General features: G+C 39.1%; 1 protein-coding gene across 1 annotated transcript in view; it reads left to right on the top strand.

Annotated features, from left to right (window-relative positions):
• Positions 1-18,765, top strand: part of EPS8 (EGFR pathway substrate 8, signaling adaptor) — a 162,391-nt gene that overhangs the window by 17,576 nt on the left and 126,050 nt on the right. The gene's annotated exons all lie outside the window — the stretch shown is intronic.

Here is an 18,765-nt window from a genome sequence, read left to right on the forward strand (position 1 = left end):
AGCTGCTGCTGGATCTCGGCAGCAGGCTCTGCACATCCCCCCACCCTTTGGCTAGCAGTGTACCAGGAGGAAAGGAGAGAGGATGGTCTGCTGGGACTTCAGATACAGACTGGACACCTCTGCACCTCCGGCTACCAGTGTGCCACGGAGACTCCAGGGACAGACTCTGCATGACTTCTCACCCTTTGGCTACCGGAAGAAGCTACACCACCCCCCTGCCGAGCTGACTTTTTAATAAAGAGCTGAACACTAATAAAGGCATAGACCCTGTTCATTTCACAGTCATTCAGTGGCTTTCCCAGCACTGTGTTTGTGAGCTGCCTACCTCTTACTTATTAAACAGCTTTTCCTGAACCACCAACACAGGCGCACTCCCAAGAGCAGAAACCAGAAATTTCAGGATGCAGATTTTATCTTCCCTCAGGTCCTTTCTTCTCTTCTTGTTGGTTTTGCATTTCACAGGTGCCCTTGGAAATGCCCAAAGGCATCTGTAAACTCAGGGTTCTGAAGCACCCTCCAACAACCTGCCAGCAGCATCTTCCATCAGCTGCAAGTAGAAGCAAATGGACTAAGAAGAACAGGCCATTAGCTGTGGTTGCATAGCCTGACCTCTTTGATTGGGTGGCATTTATCCAGTGAGCCAGCGAGCCTTTTTTTTTTTTTTTTTTTTTGTTCACCTCCCTCATTTTATCTGGGTGTTTTGTGGGCAATCTCGGATGAGAGTTAAGACAGAAAGGCAAAGAAACAGGACTAAAGTCATTGCTGGGGTACTGCGGGGAAATGTGGGGTCTTGCAGTCCTGCTCTTGCTGCTCTGATACCTCCTCTGAGTGGAGACTTGACAGTAGTGTTTGTAATTTCATGACAAATGCATTACTCTACCAAAATATTTTATTGTAATATACTCCATCCAGGGTTGAAGAAAGTTTCTATGCTATTATCCCTTCTACAGAAATTCCACGTGCATTAGGTGCTTCCCAATAGACATGTAGCTGCTCCTGGCAGTTAAGCTATTTCTAATTAAAATTAGATTTGAATGAATTAAAATATTTCCAAATAATTTGGAAAACTTAAAAAATAAATATGAGTCTTGGATATTATTATTGAGCAGGGACTTAAAAAATCAAGGCTATTTCTAGTGGTAATTGAAATTACCACTTGTTTCCAGTTAATCCACTGGGCATTTGTAAAGTCATAGAGAAAGTAGATTGGACACTTCTATTTCCACAAGCTTTCTTAGGTAGATTTAAACACTCAGATTTAGTCGCATAAATTTACTCATAAACACATAAATTATTTACTCATACACATAAATCACGTAAGTTTACTCACATAAAACTCAGTAAATTGAAGAAAAGATGGTGCAATAAAAGCAGAAATGAAACCTACTGCAATCCAACCCCAGCAGTCATGTGTGGGTTGACTGCTGTATCCTGTCTTACAGACAATATCGCCATTCCCAGGGACAGACACACAGAACAAACCTGTCACATTTGGGCTCCAGAACATGACAATCTGCAAAACTAACCTGGAGAGGCTTCTGACTGCCAAAAAAGAATATATTTAATAATGGAAATCACAAGCTTCCTTCGGAGAAATAAGTCCACCATGAATGTCATGGAAGCAATAGGAGCATAAAGATAACAGTGTATATTGGAAGCCTCCCCGTTTATCACACTATTTCATCCCTCTGTTTTTAGACAAAAATCATTCTCAGGAAGTAGTAAGGCTTGCAAATATTTTTGTTGCTGGATTAACTGGATTTTATTAAGATAACAGAGAGCAACAATGCACAAAAAGGGCAAGACTTTCCTGCAGGCACAGGATAGAAACTCTGTGTGAATATTCAAAGTTTTGATGGCATTTTGATGGAATTTCTAACCATTGATGCAGAAACCCCATTTACAACACAAAGTGGAACAGGCTAATGAACAATTTGGCCACTCAGTGCTACATGGGAGTCAGTCACTTCCCCTGTCATGGTTTAAACCCTGGCAGGCACCAAGCACTACGCAGCCTCTCACTAGTCCTTGGCTCTGTGCTAGCCCTGCTCAGCAATAACAAAAACATCTCTCTGTTATCAACACTGTTTCCAGCCCAAATCCAAAACACAGCCCCACACCAGCCACTGGGAAGAAAATTAACTCTACCCCAGCCAAAACCAGCACGCCCTATCTAAAACATTGTGAGATCAGTAAAGAGTAAGAATTCCTTTCCTGCCAAGTTGCCCTGGACAGAAATCCTGCTTCAGTAGCTACATGATACCACTTGGGGAAAATGGAGTGATACCAACTATACATCAAGTATAATTGTTTGGATATGTAATTTTCCACAGAAGGACTCAGCATCAAAAATTCCACAGTATTTAATGCTTGAATGAAGAACCAGTTATTCAGATTAATGGTGTGCCAAGCCAAAATAACAGTAGCTGCCTCCCAGAGCTATCAGTGCAGTTAGAATATATTCTCTTCCTTCCATCCAGATGTTGATGTGATCAGAAAAATCAGCCAATTTATTAAGTTCAGAAGCAGCATGGCCAAAGCTCATCCTTAATCTTGATCCCATTTCCTGGTATCCTGCCAGAAGAGATCCTGGCTACAGCAGCCCATCAGTTACCATAGTTGTCCAAAGGTAAAGACAACACCAGGGCTTACTGCTGAAGAATGTATTATTTTCAGGGGGATTTAGAGCTACAGATATTTTGTGTCTGATCTTTTTAGCTTCAGGTCTACTCTGTCTGCCAATTTGAGGGTCAGATCCTAATCTTCAAAGCCATCAGCAAATTTTAATCTCTTTACTATTGGCAGAGCATTGCTATCTGCACTATAGCTAAAGAGCTGCATCCTCTCAGAAAAGCAGTTCAAAGTTTCCAGGACAAAATACACTAAGGCTGAAGACAGATGGTTTTGGCAGAGGGACTTCACTACTGGGTAATCTCCTCAGCTCAAGACTCAGCAGTCCTGAACCATAAAACCTTGTCTCCTTTCCAAAGTTACCTGTTTTCCTTGTGGAATGTTCCACTCATATTTCTGCTACACTTTTTTTTTTTTTTTTTAATATCAGAAACTTAGAACTGTGAGCCAAGATTACTCAGATTTATTTACAATCTAGAATGAGCAAACCTACTGTCATTGAGAAATACTTGCACAATAATTAAAAAATAAATTATGTTGCTTATTTTGAGATACTTTTAACTGACATGATGGAAATAAATGCAGTTAGTTCCCAGATTTAAGTGATTTTTGATACACCTGCAGACCTTTCTCGTGAAAGGCATCTTTTCCAGTAGAACTGAGTTGATTTGAATTAAAAAGTAAATTTTTCATTACAAAGATTTATGTTACATATTCAGCTCCCTTAAGAAATGGTTTGCCCATATTCTGATGGAGATAATCCCCTGCAGCTGGTGATTCATGATGAGATTGCTCAAGCAAGTGTTTGATGCAAGATTTACATTTGCAATAGAGTGCCTACATTGTGTGAAGGGACTCTTGCAGAAAAATTGATTTATTTTTCCTTTATAAGCAATCAGCAGTGTTCCAAGTGGTGAGGCAATGCTGGGAGTCAGGTACCAGTATGAAAATCATCTGATCCATACAGCAGCCTCCAGTTTGCTTCATTTTTTTAATGAGGAGGAGGAAATAAAGGGGAAATGTTAAGCAAAAACAACCAAATACTGACCCCATAACTATTATTGCATTTATTTTGCAGTTATTTTTTTGTCTTGGAGTAGGACAACAGGAGAACTTCACCTGTTACTATTTCTATGATTGTTTAGGAGGGAAAGCAGAGACTCTTCTTGCCCCAGTGGTGCTTGCTTTCATAGCCATCCTCCTGTTTGGCCAGAAACACTGAAATAATTAAATCAGCACCACTAATTGCTGCAGCTTCATTTTCAAACTTTCAGTATTTAATGGTTTTATTTGATACTTCAGGACCTGAAGCATCTCAGTCTTCACTTTTGTAAAGTTATTAGGTCTCATTGAGAAAAAAATTAAATTATTAATCCAAGTGCAACTGAAGGGCTCAGAGTTACAGTGAAACTAAAAATGTCTTAATTTATTATTTCCCAGCTAGATTGCATAATTTGTGATATTTACAAAATATAACAATTATATTATATATAGTTATTTATTGTATATTTAATTATTAATTATATAGTGTATATAAATATTACAATTTTGCTAAAGACTCTGTTCTAGATATCAAATTTTTTTCTGAGAGAACTGTTTTATAATTTAAATATGAAATGGTCTGCCCTCAAAGACAGTTTGCAGATTCCAGTTTTGTGATTCACTGGTGAAGAGAGTTATTTTCAATCTTTCCCATGATCTCAGTGTCATGGGATTTTTCTTCTCTGGAAGCCATGATGACACAAATAACATTAGCAATAATAAATGGTTTATCCATATTGAATTTGTGATAAGAAATTAATTCATGACTCCTGATAATTTCTCGATGGTCAGGAAGTTTTGTTTCCAGCTGCCAGTACAAACCCAGCTGTTATCAGCTGGGGAAGGCTGCATAGACTCAACCAGATGTCAGCAGAACTGCTATTTATTTACACCTTTTTCTTGTGCTTCCTGTGTAATTTGTATAATTACATACTCTCTCTGCTTCAGATAGTATCTGTAAAATGGGATCCTTTAGATTTCCTTCTATTTGACTATAAGCAGGTTGTTACAGTTTGTGTCATCTCTGCCCTTGTAGCCCAGCACTTCACAAAGGAAAATAATAGGAGTGAAAATGAATATTGAGTGTTTATCACAAGGGGAGCCTGATTTTGAAGCCTTTAAATGTATTCATGTATCTGCATATAATGAATGAAGTTATTAATAAAGTGATAGAACTTTCAAATGATGAGGAGGCTTATCCAGTGTGCAAATTCCTGATACTGCAGGTTGGGTTACCACATCTAGCTGGTGATTTGTCAGATACTTAATGCACATAGAAAGAGACATCCCTATCCCTCCAACACATTTCCCCCACTTCAGGCAGACTCTATGTTCATTCTGTTTCTGTTTTGTGGTTAAATTAAGGACATCAGTTTCTTGGAACGTTCCATACTAAACTGATACAGAAGAATAAATAACATTTCAAAAGAACAGCAAAGGCAGTACCAATGTGCCTGAACATTAGGTAATTGTCCATCCTCCTGTATTTTCTCCCCACTTTGGCTCAGTGTGTTTGGTCCAGCTGCTGGAAGATGTTCTGGTGAAGTTGCTGCCTTTGCCACGGCATCAGAGAGAGCTGCAAGGTCACTCTGAACCTCCAGCTTCTTGGTCTGCAACTAAAAACACCAGGCTTCTGGGGCAGCATTATCTCCCTGGAGTTTGGTATCAAATGGCCCTGCCTGTTGCAGCTAGGTCACATACTGTGCTTGGGAGCCACCAGCTTGTTCTAGGTCAGGTTAAGTTCTCACTGTGCCTCATCAATGGCTTGCTTGTGTTGAAAGATTAATGAGGAAAAAGTGGCAGTATATATTGATATTTATGCTGTGTTTTGGCAAAGGAGGTTATAAAATCAATAGAGGAATTTAATCCCAAAATCTGTCATAAAATGTACCTGAATACAGACACCACACCAGACAGGAATTTTGCATATGGTATTTTCATTTATTTTTACAGCAGGAATAAGTATCTTAGGGAAGTGTGTTATCTGTCTCTCTATTTTTTACAATGAATATAGTTTTGAGTATAATTAAATTATATTTGTAAGACACTGCAAGGTATATTGTATGAGGACAACATAGAATTGGTTTATATTTTCAAATCTACACTTGTACATACATTTGAATTTTTGTTTAGACAAGGGAACAGACCCATACCTTACCCATCTACGCTGTCTTGGTTGAAACATTTTTTATTGTTTCAATATGTGGCCAAATTAAGTTTAATATTCTTTATGAGATCCAGGAAATTTTTCGACTGAATGATTTAAATAGTATGGTCTAAAGCATCTACAGATTGAATTAGTAATTTTATTTTGGAGACTGTTCTGGTTCACACTCAGTATGGTCCAAGATGATAAATCCTATTGCAAAAATGTGTCATGTTTCTAATGTGAGTAAGAATATATGTTTGTAGATTGATTTCAGAGGAGGGCTGTTTCAAATCCTTGCAACTGAGGAGAAAGAGGACAGCTTCCTTGTAACGTTGCTTTGCTTTTGTTTTCAACCTCACAGCAATTGGATGCAGAACTGGTATAGTCTCTCAGGCCTCTGTTGCTTTGCTGCCAAGGTCAGCTCTGCAAGCAAACTTCATATTTTACACGTGGCGGTTCCATGCTTCAGCTATTTCTCTGGTGTATTAAAAACAAGTAGGCTCCTCTCCAACGTCAAATGTTCATGTCTTTGCTTTGTTTCTCTGTTTCCTTTTTAACCCTTACATCTGCTGAAGACCTAGGAAGGGGCCCCCACCCTCTTACCCCATCCTCAACTGCCCCTTCCCCACCTCTGCTGCCCTCAGCAGGAGCTGAAGGTCTGCCTGGGACACATTAGACTAGGAAGTTGATAAGCAGAAATATTATCATCACCACTTTTAATGAAGGGATGGAACCACAGCGTCTAAAAACGATTCATTGCTCAGATAAACTTCAGTCTCAGAGGCTGTGAGGTTTAAGAGAACAAACAGTTGGCCATAGCACAAAATGGCCACAAGATCTTGGTTACAAGGCAATATATATAACTTTCTAATCCAATGAACATTTGCCACAAAGTTTGTTTTCTTTTTCTAACCTATCACCTTTACTTACTTCTGCTGCAATGTGGATACTTTTATCCAATGGGCTGCTATCTCACATACACACATATACTTCTAAACTCTTAGCTACTCTATACAACCACACCCCTACATTATAAACCCTTCACCATCTTATCAATGCAGTTTCTCACTTATTTAAGGCATATTCTTACTTATAACTATAGAAACATAAGTTTATCATTTTTCTGCTTAATGTCTGTGTACTTTATTTTTACATCAATCCAAGCTTCTTCTAAGGCTGCAACTCAAACCTTCCTGTGTCTGTGGAAGTTTCTATCTTTCCATTTTCGACAGAGGAACTCCTTACAGATCCCAAAGTGACCATGAGGAAGGTCAGGGATACATAAGGATTTGTTCCTCTGAACAGCTGGGGTTCCAGAATTGTTCAGAAGATGGTGGTAACAGTTGTAGGAGAGTGGTAGGATTTTGAGTGGTTTGTCTTAGAGCATCCTTTTGTAGCTACATTAGTTTATTTTTTACCCCTGTCTCAGGTGTAGGATCCAAATATTAAGTATGTGTTAGTGGGTGTTCAGAATTACCTGGAAATTGCATTGTACCATTCAATTGCAAAACAAATATTCTAAACTCACTAGTTAAGCTTTCACGCTTTGGCTGTTGCACCCTGAGTGCTGTGGGGGTTAAAATTTGGGTTTCTGTCTTGAGTGAGCTTGGGCTTAAGTGTTCACAGCTTTGGGAGGCTGATATATATACCTACACCTACTGATAGCTAACACACATGATCCTCTTATGCTTATAAAATTCCATTAAAGAACCAACTGAAAAAAACACTGTGAGTAAAATTTGACATAGTTTTTAAAATGAAAAAATAAATCTTGATTTGTAAGTGCACATGTTTTTTGCTTCTGTATTCTCAGGACACCCTGCTGCACAGGGAAGTGTGTGAGTAGTCAGGAGAACTTTCTGACACTGACAGGACTCTGCTGCAGAGGTGCTGCTCTCCTTCTAAACTCCCTGTTGCAAGATGCCCAAAAAGCACTTAAAGAGGTTGGAAAAGAAGGAGCTGCAATGCTAATGTAGGTGGATATGACAGGCAGCCTCAGAAGGCTCACTAGAGCAGCCAGACATTATACCGCAGATATGCATTATCTGTATAGTATTGGATGTGAAGAGAGTAACTTTGAAAAACACAAAACATCTGAGCTCCTGTAAGAGCATCCTCTGGGCTGTCCAGCATCCAAATTCCTCAACTTCACTGCTCTGTTCTTATAGTGCCCTAAAAGTACAGATAATATTTCAGTCTAGAAGCCTGATACTTTCTGGCTTTATAACTCTGTAAGCTAAATAAATCCTTTTCTGCTTTATATCTCTAACTTAATTACAAACTTCCTTTTGTCATAAGTGCAGCTGGGACAACATAGCCGTAGAACCCACAGAATGCAAGAGCTGAGCTAATGAAGTGTTGGCTGCTGGTAAAGAAATTAAAGTATCTGCAGCTCTTCATATGAGCCCAAAAGTTGTCTCACTGGTAAAAAAGGTAATTCTAAATTACTCACTGTTATGACCCATAAAAACATATCTGACGGCCAACTTTTTCTATTCCCAAATATCAATACAGAGTTGCAAATAAAACAAGCCAAAGCCAAACCTGAGAATGAATCCCAGCAAGGTGAAATAAAGCATACCAAAATCTATGGAACTTAATGAGAAATCAAATGCAATTTCTCTGGCATATTCCCACAGTTTAAGTTAATGCAAGCAGTAATGCTAAAATAGTCAGGTGTTATTGCTCTCCTCATGGGACCCAGGGGGAGACCTGTACTTCATTTTTATTCCTATATGGTCAAAACTGCCTATAAGTGAGAAATAATTTAAAATGTGGGTCATTAAAAATCTCATTCCTCTAGTAGAAAATAATAAATCCTCTGAAGAGAATGGTCTACTGCAATAACTTTAAAGATTTACTATCCTTAAATATCCTAAAGATAGAAATTGATGACTAGAACCAGGATAAGGTCAATATAACATTGTAAACTCAATGAAATACATCAATAAGGATGAAAAATATAAGAAATCACTTGCTGACAAATGATGATAGGGGACTGTGAGCATTTTATTTCCAATGTATTGTGAAATTCACATAAAAAACTTCAATCTCGCCATCAGTTAATCAACTTCTGTCTTACTTAACTCCAACCCTTAGCCCATAAAGCCTTGTTTAATAGTGGCAATGACATCTTCCTAATATGAAAATAAAACTATGAAAAGATGTTGATAAGAGGAAAGCCTTCCTGTTGAAGAACAGGTATCCTATTAAAAGAGACTCTCACTCTGTTACAGCTGTTATTCAGAAATATGGGTATTTTTTTTCACTAGAAAAAAAAACATACTTTGAACAATATTTCTGTGCTGGACAACAAAGGAATTTTATTCATACCCAGAGAATCATTCTATACTATGCAATTAATTCTTTATATTCCCTAAGAAGACAGTGACACTCCCATAGATAGAAAAGCTGAAATGGTTGCAGTTAAATTGATGTAATAGTGAAACCCAAGTCCAAAACAGATACAAATTGATACATTAATAAGAATAATTTCCCCCAGATTTCTGTGACCTAATTTCTTACACTGCTGGGATTTTTAGTAGGAATATAGGTTCTATAAAATAGAACTACTATATTATAGCTACTAAAATAATAATAATAATACACTGTATTATCAATAATCATATTACTAAGATGCATTATTATTGATGACTTGTCAAAGCTGACCTAGAACAGAGGCTAGATGGAGCTAAAGAATAAAGCAGGGATTTATTAAAATTATCTCCTCCATGGATTCACCCTGGGCAGCACATGAGCCCAGCCAGGGCTGCACCCAAGATGAACCAAAATGATCCCAAAATGCACGAGCGCTCACGGGGGGCTCTCCCTGGGATCAGTTCTGCTCCAATGGCACCTTGGAGTTCATTGTCCAATTCCAGCTTTAGCCCAGGCAGTCCCATCCTGCTTGTTTTTCTCTCTCCAGCCCACGTTGTTTGTGCTCTTGAACTGAGATTTGGATCATTTGTCCTCGGTCCCCAGCTAGAGAAGGAATTGTTTTGTCTCCCTGCTCTGTGCAGAGAGCTCACCATCCCCTAATATGAAGCTCAGAACTGCACACTAAAGCAGCACAGAATCTGAAAAATGTAAAAGCTGAAACCTGAGGCATCATTATAGCATGTGATTAAGAAGAATGTGTCATGTATGGTCTTTTTTTCATTATTTTTCTTTTACTCACTCTCAGGTTTTGTAGAAATTGCATATTATTTGGTAGGACAGAAATACTGGAACACACTCAAAGCAAGGTTATGCAGCAGGCAGACTGTGGCAATGGACACACATTGATGACACTCCTAGTTCCGTAAAATTAAATGTAAAATGCAAAACAGCAAATGAATTTAATGTACAAATGTTTGAAAATAAAACTAAACATGAAATGGCTGTAGGGATACAAGGGTGGGGACAAAGCTGGGGACTGAATGGGAGGAGGTACCTGCTGATCACTAGGAATGATCCCATTTCTCCAGCAGTATATCTGGAGTAAGGTGTCTGGTTTTGGGGCCCTGAACACAAGAGCAGTATGGCCATACAGAAGTGAATCTAGTGAAAGGTAAGATTATTTATTTGGGTGCTATGATGAACAAAGAGAGTGTGACAAAGCTGGATTTCTGCAGCCTGAAAAGAGAAAGTCTGGGGGAGACCTTGTTGCTGTCTGTAGCAACCAAAGAAAAGTGTGTGGAGGAACCAGAGTCAGGAATAGCTCAGAGGTGCACAAGGAAAGGATGGGAAGTGATGAGGTCTCAGGCTGGAACATGGGAAATTCCAAGTGGGTAAAAGGAAAAATAAAACTACCATGAAGTTAGTCATCACAGGGACACAGACACAGGTAGGTAGTGGAGTTTTCTTGGAGATACTCAAAACTCAACTGTAGGAGTCAAGCAGCCTGAGCCAACTTCATTTTGCTACCTCTCATTTATGGTACAACCTCTTTTACTCCAATTCTTTCAGTTTTTCAGGGCTTTTAAATAAGTGTAAGCAAATAAACAAAATACCCATACAAGTAAATGCAAGTATTAAAGTACACTGCTATCTATAGCAGAGTAAACAAGAATCAGGTCCATCAAATCTCAGTTTTGGCCATGAGTGGCCATCAGCTGGAGTCACTGCCCTGGGCAAGCTGCTATTTGGAGGAAAGAGCCCACAGTCTGAGCTGCAAGAGCTCATATCTGCCTGAAACAGGAAAGCTCACTCCACTCATGCACAGGAGGGTGTGCCAGTGCTTGTCATGCCAGTGGCCAATTGGAGTTAACCCCATTAAAGAGAAAATTCGCTCATAACAACATTTTCTTTAAAACTTCCCACTTTTTTGGTCAATACCTCCTCAGCGGAGCTACACACAGAATTGAAATGAAAATTCCTGAAATGAAAATTCTTGTGTCCCTGTTAGGACAATCTGATCTATTGTGTGCATTCAGTTGTGAGTAAATGGAGAATGCTGACAACACTGAGGAACAGAATGTGTCTGTCTGTCTATCCTCTAAAGAATCAGCTCTCAAACTGCCTCTGCCTGTGCTTCCTGGGAGAAACACATTAAATGAAGCACACACCAGAGAATATTTCATTTAGCACAAAGCTTTTGGACTCCTTCACAACTGCTCTAGCATCTACCTCATAAATTAGGAAAATTTCTGGTAAGTAGCTGTCAGCACAGAGAGCCTAACACTGGGGGAGCATTGTCTCTGTGCTACAGTTATTTGATTGGGGCTGCTGTCACATGTTATATATGTTATGTTCAACTCAGCACTGAAAAACAGCCTGTGCCATTTGCCCTGCTCTCACAGACAGGGAAGCTCAAACCATTGTTCCTGGTTTGTTTTCAGTTGTTGCAGTCTCCGTGCTGATAATTTAACAGTCTGTAACTTAGATGGGGATAACAAGAATATATCTTTGAAATAATACAATGCAAACGCACATGAAAGGACAATTTATTCTGGTTTTACAGTGCTGTGCACACCCTGACTTATCCTTTGCCACAGCCATTTACTCTGTAAAGTTCAGTAGTTACTTTGCAGTATATATGGGTTTGCTCCATTGTCCCATAAATTAGAGATATCCTTCTGGACTTCAGAGGACTTTGGATTCAGTTTTAGCAAACATCTCATCTCGAGATCTCAGAGTGTTTTGTAATTATACCTAAATAAATCTTCACTGTGTCTCACTCTCCTGTAAGTAACAATTCACTTCTTCAGAAGGGAGGGTAGAATTTAAAGGCAGAGAATAAGAGAGGAATGCAAAGCTGGCTGGTGGGTGTATGTGCTAAAACACGTTTGTGTTTGCTTTGCTTTTGTTCTCAGACTGAGGAGGAGGGATGCTTCAAACATCTGAAGTTCACTTTTCTTGCCTCCATCAAAACAATAGAAATACACCCCCCAAGTTTTGAGTGCAAGGAAAAATCAGTTGCAAACCTGCAACATTTTCTTCAGATCCCAGAAATCTACAAATACTGTGGGTTTACAAATGTTTGAAATACTTCTGATAGATCAGGTAGGCTATCAATGCCTGCAGTGTACGTTCCTGGCATGTATCCCTGTTTTAGAGTTGGGAAGCTGAAAGCTCTTCAGTCCTCCCAGGGAATTTTCCAGATTATCTATTCTGTTATTTCCAGTAACTGTTAGTTTATTTTACTTGGTGATTCCTTCTCTTCCTACTTTTCTTAAAGTCCAGAAATATCTGCATCATGAGTAGACTCCCAGTCCATAGCTTGTTCATTCTGGGGGTTAAATCATCCGTGTCATTCTATAAGAGTTTCAGTCCTTCTCAGTTTTTCCTTTTGTCTCCTTACAGCTGCACCAGCCACAAGCATCGCCTGATCAAGACCATTCAAGCCCCCTTTTTTAAATTCAACAGCAGTCCGGGTGCTCTTTGGAGTGGTGAATTCTGCTGGCTGACACCACTCCAAAGGAAGAAGAAATTCTTCTCTTGGCCGAGCACTTGCTTATTCTTTTAACATAAGCTCATGTAAAGAGGAAGGACTTACATTATTTTTGTCACAGTTTTGCCTGATTTGGTAGGACACAGAGGTTTTTCTCAGCACAGAGCCCTGGCTGTGCTAAGCATTGGACACCTATACATGCCTGAGGACAAGTCCCAGTCATAAAAATCCCCCCCTTATTAAAACTGAATCCACAGAAGGTGTGGGAAAATGTTTCTGTAAGTGAACAGGGTGACTATCATTGTGTGTAAGCTCAATTTCTTCCTTCAGCTCATTGGAAAGCACCCCTGGCAGGGGTTAGGAGGGGAGGGCAGCTCAGGTTTCTCCAGTTTTCCGTGGTGGCTGGGTGCAGAAGTGCCAATGGAGCAGGATGCAGGAGGCGCTTCTTGCGACCCTTTCTGCCAATGTGCCTGTCACCTGCAATGTGGCATGGTGGCTTTTCCCCATCCAATGCCCTTTCCCCTCATCTCCCCCTTGTGTGTAGGGTCGTGGAGGGGAGGAGAAGTGCTGGTGCTCCCTGGATTCACAGGGGAATGGAAGGGAGCTGAGCTCTTATGTGCACAGTGTGCTGGTGATGGGCATGTTGAGGGCAGGGACTGTCTTGAAGAACACACCTTTGATCTTTGGGGTTCAAATGGCCTCTTACTGCCTCTAGAGAGGAGAAAAATTATTTGGGACCATTGCTGTGTCAGTGAGTGCACTTACTTACAAAAGAGTAGGAAAAGTTTTGCAGCATCACAAACTAAAGGAAAGGAAGAACATGAAGGACTGATGGAGAGAGTTTCACGGCCAAAGTCTTGTTATTGGCAAAGGAGGAACACACAAGCCAAGATTTTTTTTTTTTTTTGGTCTATTTAAAATCTTAACATGCTAACTAATACACAACACACAGTTAATTAGTTGTATTGCAGTGACAATACACAAATATTCACACTCCAAATTATCTAATTAATATAAAATAAGCTCTGCCTAGCTCATTCACTGGATGAATGGTTTATGACCCTGAAATCTTTAGTACCATTCTGTGCCTGTACTTCACTGGACTGCATCTCATATCCCCGCTCTGGAGGCTACTGCTGTCCTGCATCATTATACCAAGGTTATAAATATGTCAGAATACACAGAGTATCAGCTTGTTGCTGCTAACTGTGTAAAAATTCCTATGCCATATGGTTGTAACATATGATTCTGCCATGTGATTTTGCTCAGCTCTAGAACTAAGGGAAAATTAAGTTCAGCTAAAGAAGCTGATGGTAACATAGCCCTTAAAGCATAGTGCTCTCAAAGACCTCTCAATCATCCAGTTCTGCTAAAAGGCAGTGACCTCCAGATTGGAGTTCTCCCAAATACTTTTTCCATGCCCCAGAAAGCAGAAGGTGTGCTGTGGTAGGCAACTTCTTCCTCAGAATCTCTGAGCTGAGCAAATAGTTGTGACCACCTCAATAGGAAATCCATCAGTGGCTGACTAGTGATCATAACCATAGAGCTTAATCTCCCTTTTAATTTTTGTTAGCTGTTCCTTACTTGTAACAAGCTCAGGGAAGGCCCTCTTTGACTTGGTAACGTGTGTTTCCATGCTGACGTTACTGTGGGGACTGGGGTGCCTTAAGGCAAAATGAAGTAATGTAGCTGTAGACCTGCCACATCTGTCATATGCTGAAGCAATTAGGAACTTAGGCATTGCATATTTTTATCTGGAAACTGGATGGAAATTAATCTGTCTCATCAAAATTAATCTATATCTATCTTCTTTCTAGGGAAGAAAAAGCTTGAGTCTGCTGGAGTTTTGTGAAGCAGTTCTGAGGTCTGTGGCAGGAACTATGTAACCAAAAAATTGATATCAGCATTATTAATTAGCGCCCTCAGCTAATTAAATAATTATTCAATCAGAACTCAGAAAGTGTATGTGAATGATTTCAGGTGACCAACACATTCTCTAATCAGTTTGGACAGTTGAACAAGGCCCTTCTGTCTTTAAAAACAGGAACAAGGATGAGTATTTGCAAAATAAAAGTTCAGAACAATTAACAATTAAAAAACAGTTTACAAAGTAACTCTGTTCAATCTAATGATTTTATTATTGTGGTAATAATATTTGATACGTTTCTCAGAAGCTTCACTTCATCTTGTGAATGCCTCAAATCCTTGTCATTTGTTACAGGAAGAAAGCCTCTCCCTCTGACATTTCTGCTAGGAAATATGAAATCTGTGAACACTGAATTCAAATAAATGAATATTAGTGTCTTTTTTATCAACAGCTTGTGATTATTAAAGAAATGTATTGATCTTAAATGCTTGACTCAAGAACTCTGAAGGCTTTGGGATGAGCTACATGCTTAAGACTGTTCCCCGTCCAACACAGTAGAGCTCAAAATCCTAGAATAGAAACTAAAAACCAGAAACTTCTATACATTCTGGCAAAATAAATTATTTTGTTTCTAGTAGTTACATATATATTTTTTGTGCCTGCTCTCTTTTTTTTCTTATTAATATGATAGTCAAGGAAAAAGAAATATCTAAGGTTTAATGTTCTAGCTCTCTGTCAATAAACATCAAATTGTAATAAAACGCACCTGTCATGCTTCCCTATAAAAAGCAGAGCGTAGATATAAAATGACTGATTGTCTGTGTCTTGTTTCTTTTTTGTCTCTGTAAAGTAGGAATATGGAAGCATGTACAATGTAATATGTAAGAACATTTCAGTTTGCTTTGTAGCCTGCAATAGTGTAGCTCTTGAGAGGTAACAGATCAAACTCTAGTAATCACAAGTGTGCTGAGCTTTGCCCAAATTATTGCAAAGGTTTCTTGCACCTCCGTTTTCTTTCAGGAGAGTCTTTGATTTCCAAATCCAAGTGTCAGCCAACCAGCTCTCTGTACAGAGATTAAGTAATGCACAAATGAAGGGTTTGGGGCTGATTCTATTCCTTCTGAAATAAATGGCAGCACTCCCCATGGCTCCAGAGCGAGAAAGGTTGTCTACATCACTGGCTGATTGCAATCCACCCAGGATGGTGCAGAGAGAACTGCCAGAGAATTCAGAACGTCACAGAGCCCTTGTCTTACTGCAAGGTTTTTATCATCACACATTCAGCTTCAGCCCTAGTTGTAAATTATATGGTTTGTAATTGATGCATTAGTAATCAGAACAGCTGGATGGCAAGTTTTTAACTCATCGGTGGAGGCAGCTTCAGGCTGGAGAGTTTTGTGTTCAGGATGAAGAGTTTGTGCATTTATCTCAGTCAGCTCAGTCAAATAATCTCCCTAATGGCTGTAACAGTAATTAGGAACAAGGAATAAAAATCCATGATCCCCTAGCAGCTAGACTAAGGAATAAATATGGAAGGTGTACATTTAATGATGCAAACTGCAAATAAGATTAAACAGAGACCAGAACACCCAGGAGATGTAGGTCCATGTTCTCTGACTTGGGAATGCAGGCACCATAAGGGTCATGAGCAAACAGTTGAGTCTTTTCTTTCTGTAATAACTGAACTTTTCTGCTCTACAGAGTGGTCCCTCATTATAACTCGGGCGAAGTGACTCACGACAGCTCTTTGAAGCAGTTTTATCTGTCATAGTCCCTGGGACCCTCCATGGAGTTCCATGCCATGACTTCAGTCTGACAGACACCTCACTCTCACCTGATATAAACCTGCCATATCCCCAAGCTCTTCTCAAGAGTCATTTCTTGCATGGAAATGAGACTTCAGGGAAATTTTTGTGCTGCTTTAGCTCTGTAGCTGGGATAGAGTGTATGAGTCAGCCAGGAGCAGTCCAGACATTTTCCCTCTGGTTCAGAACTGAGTCTGGAGTTCAGTTTCTGTGAGGATTTCAGACACACTGAGTTCTGCCTTTTTCACATTTAGATTGTGGGTAGCTCTCTGCTCTGCTTTACTTTGCTTGCCTGAACCAACCTTCCTTAGAAAGGTGATTAAAGAAACTGCATATAGTTTCTGTAATATCATATTAATCAACTAATCACAATCTTTTCAATATAGGAATCAACTAATGAGGAGAGAAGAGGTCTTTTTAAAATCCTTTTATATTCATTTTTTTTTCTTCTTCTGGGCAGGGGGATCAAACTTAAACACAGTAGAAGGTTTTTCCAAAGGTAATTTTTTGGGTAGCAGACCCCAGCTTCTTAGTTAATGTAGAAGTGTATAGAATGTCCTGAACTTGTTTAAACCTCACAAATTTTGAGGTCATTATGTTATTCATAGATAAACAGTAAATCTGAATTTAGAACCATTAATCACATTAACTTAGTGTCTTCTGTAAATGGTCTAAATATATGTACATATATATTTATGGCACAAAGGATAACATATTTACGCAGAATACTTTAAAACCAGACCTACCCAAAAGAAGCTCCCAACCAAACTACAAATTACTTTGGGACTAGAAAACCTCTATGGTTGTTCTTCAGACTCTTACCTACATAGTTTTGTAGATAGTACCATGTTTAGCCATGATGCAAAATATATTCAATAATTTTTAAGCAGCAAATAAATATTTTCTTTTAAGCAACAATCAGATTTTTTCTGTACTTGCAATTTTTTTTTTTGTTTTTGTTTTTTATAGCATAAAGAATGGAGTAGCATGGACCAAAAGCCAGTCTCTTTTATCTCTCTCTTTGCTGTTGATTCTTCTAGGTTTATCTTTCATTTTTATGACCTAAATCAGGAACAATTCTGCTGTTTCTCACTGAGCTGCACGTGCCTTACAATCAATAGAAGACTCAGGCTTGCTTTGTATATTTTTATTCTGAAAACTGTGGATACAGCGATGTCTGTTTTCAGTGAGAGTGGAAACTCCAATATCAGCAGCTAACCTTCAATCTCTGGGCTTGCTGCAGCTAATACCACACAAAATGAACCTTTTTACTATACACATCTCGAAGAAAAGTCATGGAGAACAGAAATAGAATTTATTCTTCCCCAAATCTTTCTCCCATTTATCCTTCTGGTTTCTCTTCCCTCATTCTCACATCCCACTTTCTTTCCTCTTTATTGTCTCTTTTCCTTTAAAATGTTTTCTTTCTATGTGAAACTAAACAAAATTATCAGCCCACAATGATCTTCTGCATTTGTGTTCTGTCCTTTGTTAAAGGGAATTGGAGCAGGGGGTGGGCTTGGGCTTCTGTCCAGGAAAAAGGGGGAAGAGAGGCACTGTGTATTGCTGCCAAGGACTGAAGCCATCCCCAACCTTTTCTTTAAGAGAATCTCTCATATGTCTTTCTACCTCTCATGGGGTACATTTTTTTAAGTATCAATTACTGTTATTATTTACCTAGGGAGAGTGTGTATGGCATCTGGTGTAGTTTGGAAATGTCAGTGTTCCTGTAAGCTTCATTCACAGGAATTACCTAGGTAGCCTCTCCATAATAATTCTTTAAGAATTGAAGGTTTGTTGGAAACAAACTAGGAAAGCATATGGTATCTGCACATTTCAATGTTTGTTTGGGTAGACAGAAGTGGATTTATTTCACACTTTTTTGTGCTATCCTGTTTTGTGGAGGACCAGAAAAATAGCAAAGGCAGAACTGGTAGAAGATGCAGCACGACAAGGGGCTCTGCCAGCTCCGAGCCAGGAAGGGGAAGTTGGCTGAACTGCTTTTCTTTCTTTCTTTCTTTCTTTCTTTCTTTCTTTCTTTCTTTCTTTTTCTTTCTTTCTTTCTTTCTTTCTTTCTTTCTTTCTTTCTTTCTTTCTTTCTTTCTCTCTTTCTCTTTCTTTCTTTCTTTTTTTTTCTTTCTTTCTTTTTTTTTCTTTCTTTCTTTCTTTTTTCTTTCTTTCTTTCTTTCTTTCTTTCTTTCTTTCTTTCTTTCTTTCTTTCTTTCTTTCTTTCTTTCTTTCTTTCTTTTCTTTCTTTCCTTTTAAGCAGGGTTAAGGTGAACTCCTAAGCAATTGTGGAGAGAGGCCACACCTCTCCCAGCCTGATCTGCAGGCTCGGGTTACTCTCTCCTGCCTGGTTCTCAGGAGCCCACAGTGAGCTTCACGCCTGCCTGCTGCTCCT

Source organism: Lonchura striata, chromosome 5, assembly GCF_046129695.1.
Source record: "Lonchura striata isolate bLonStr1 chromosome 5, bLonStr1.mat, whole genome shotgun sequence".
NCBI classification, from domain to species: Eukaryota; Metazoa; Chordata; class Aves; order Passeriformes; family Estrildidae; genus Lonchura; species Lonchura striata.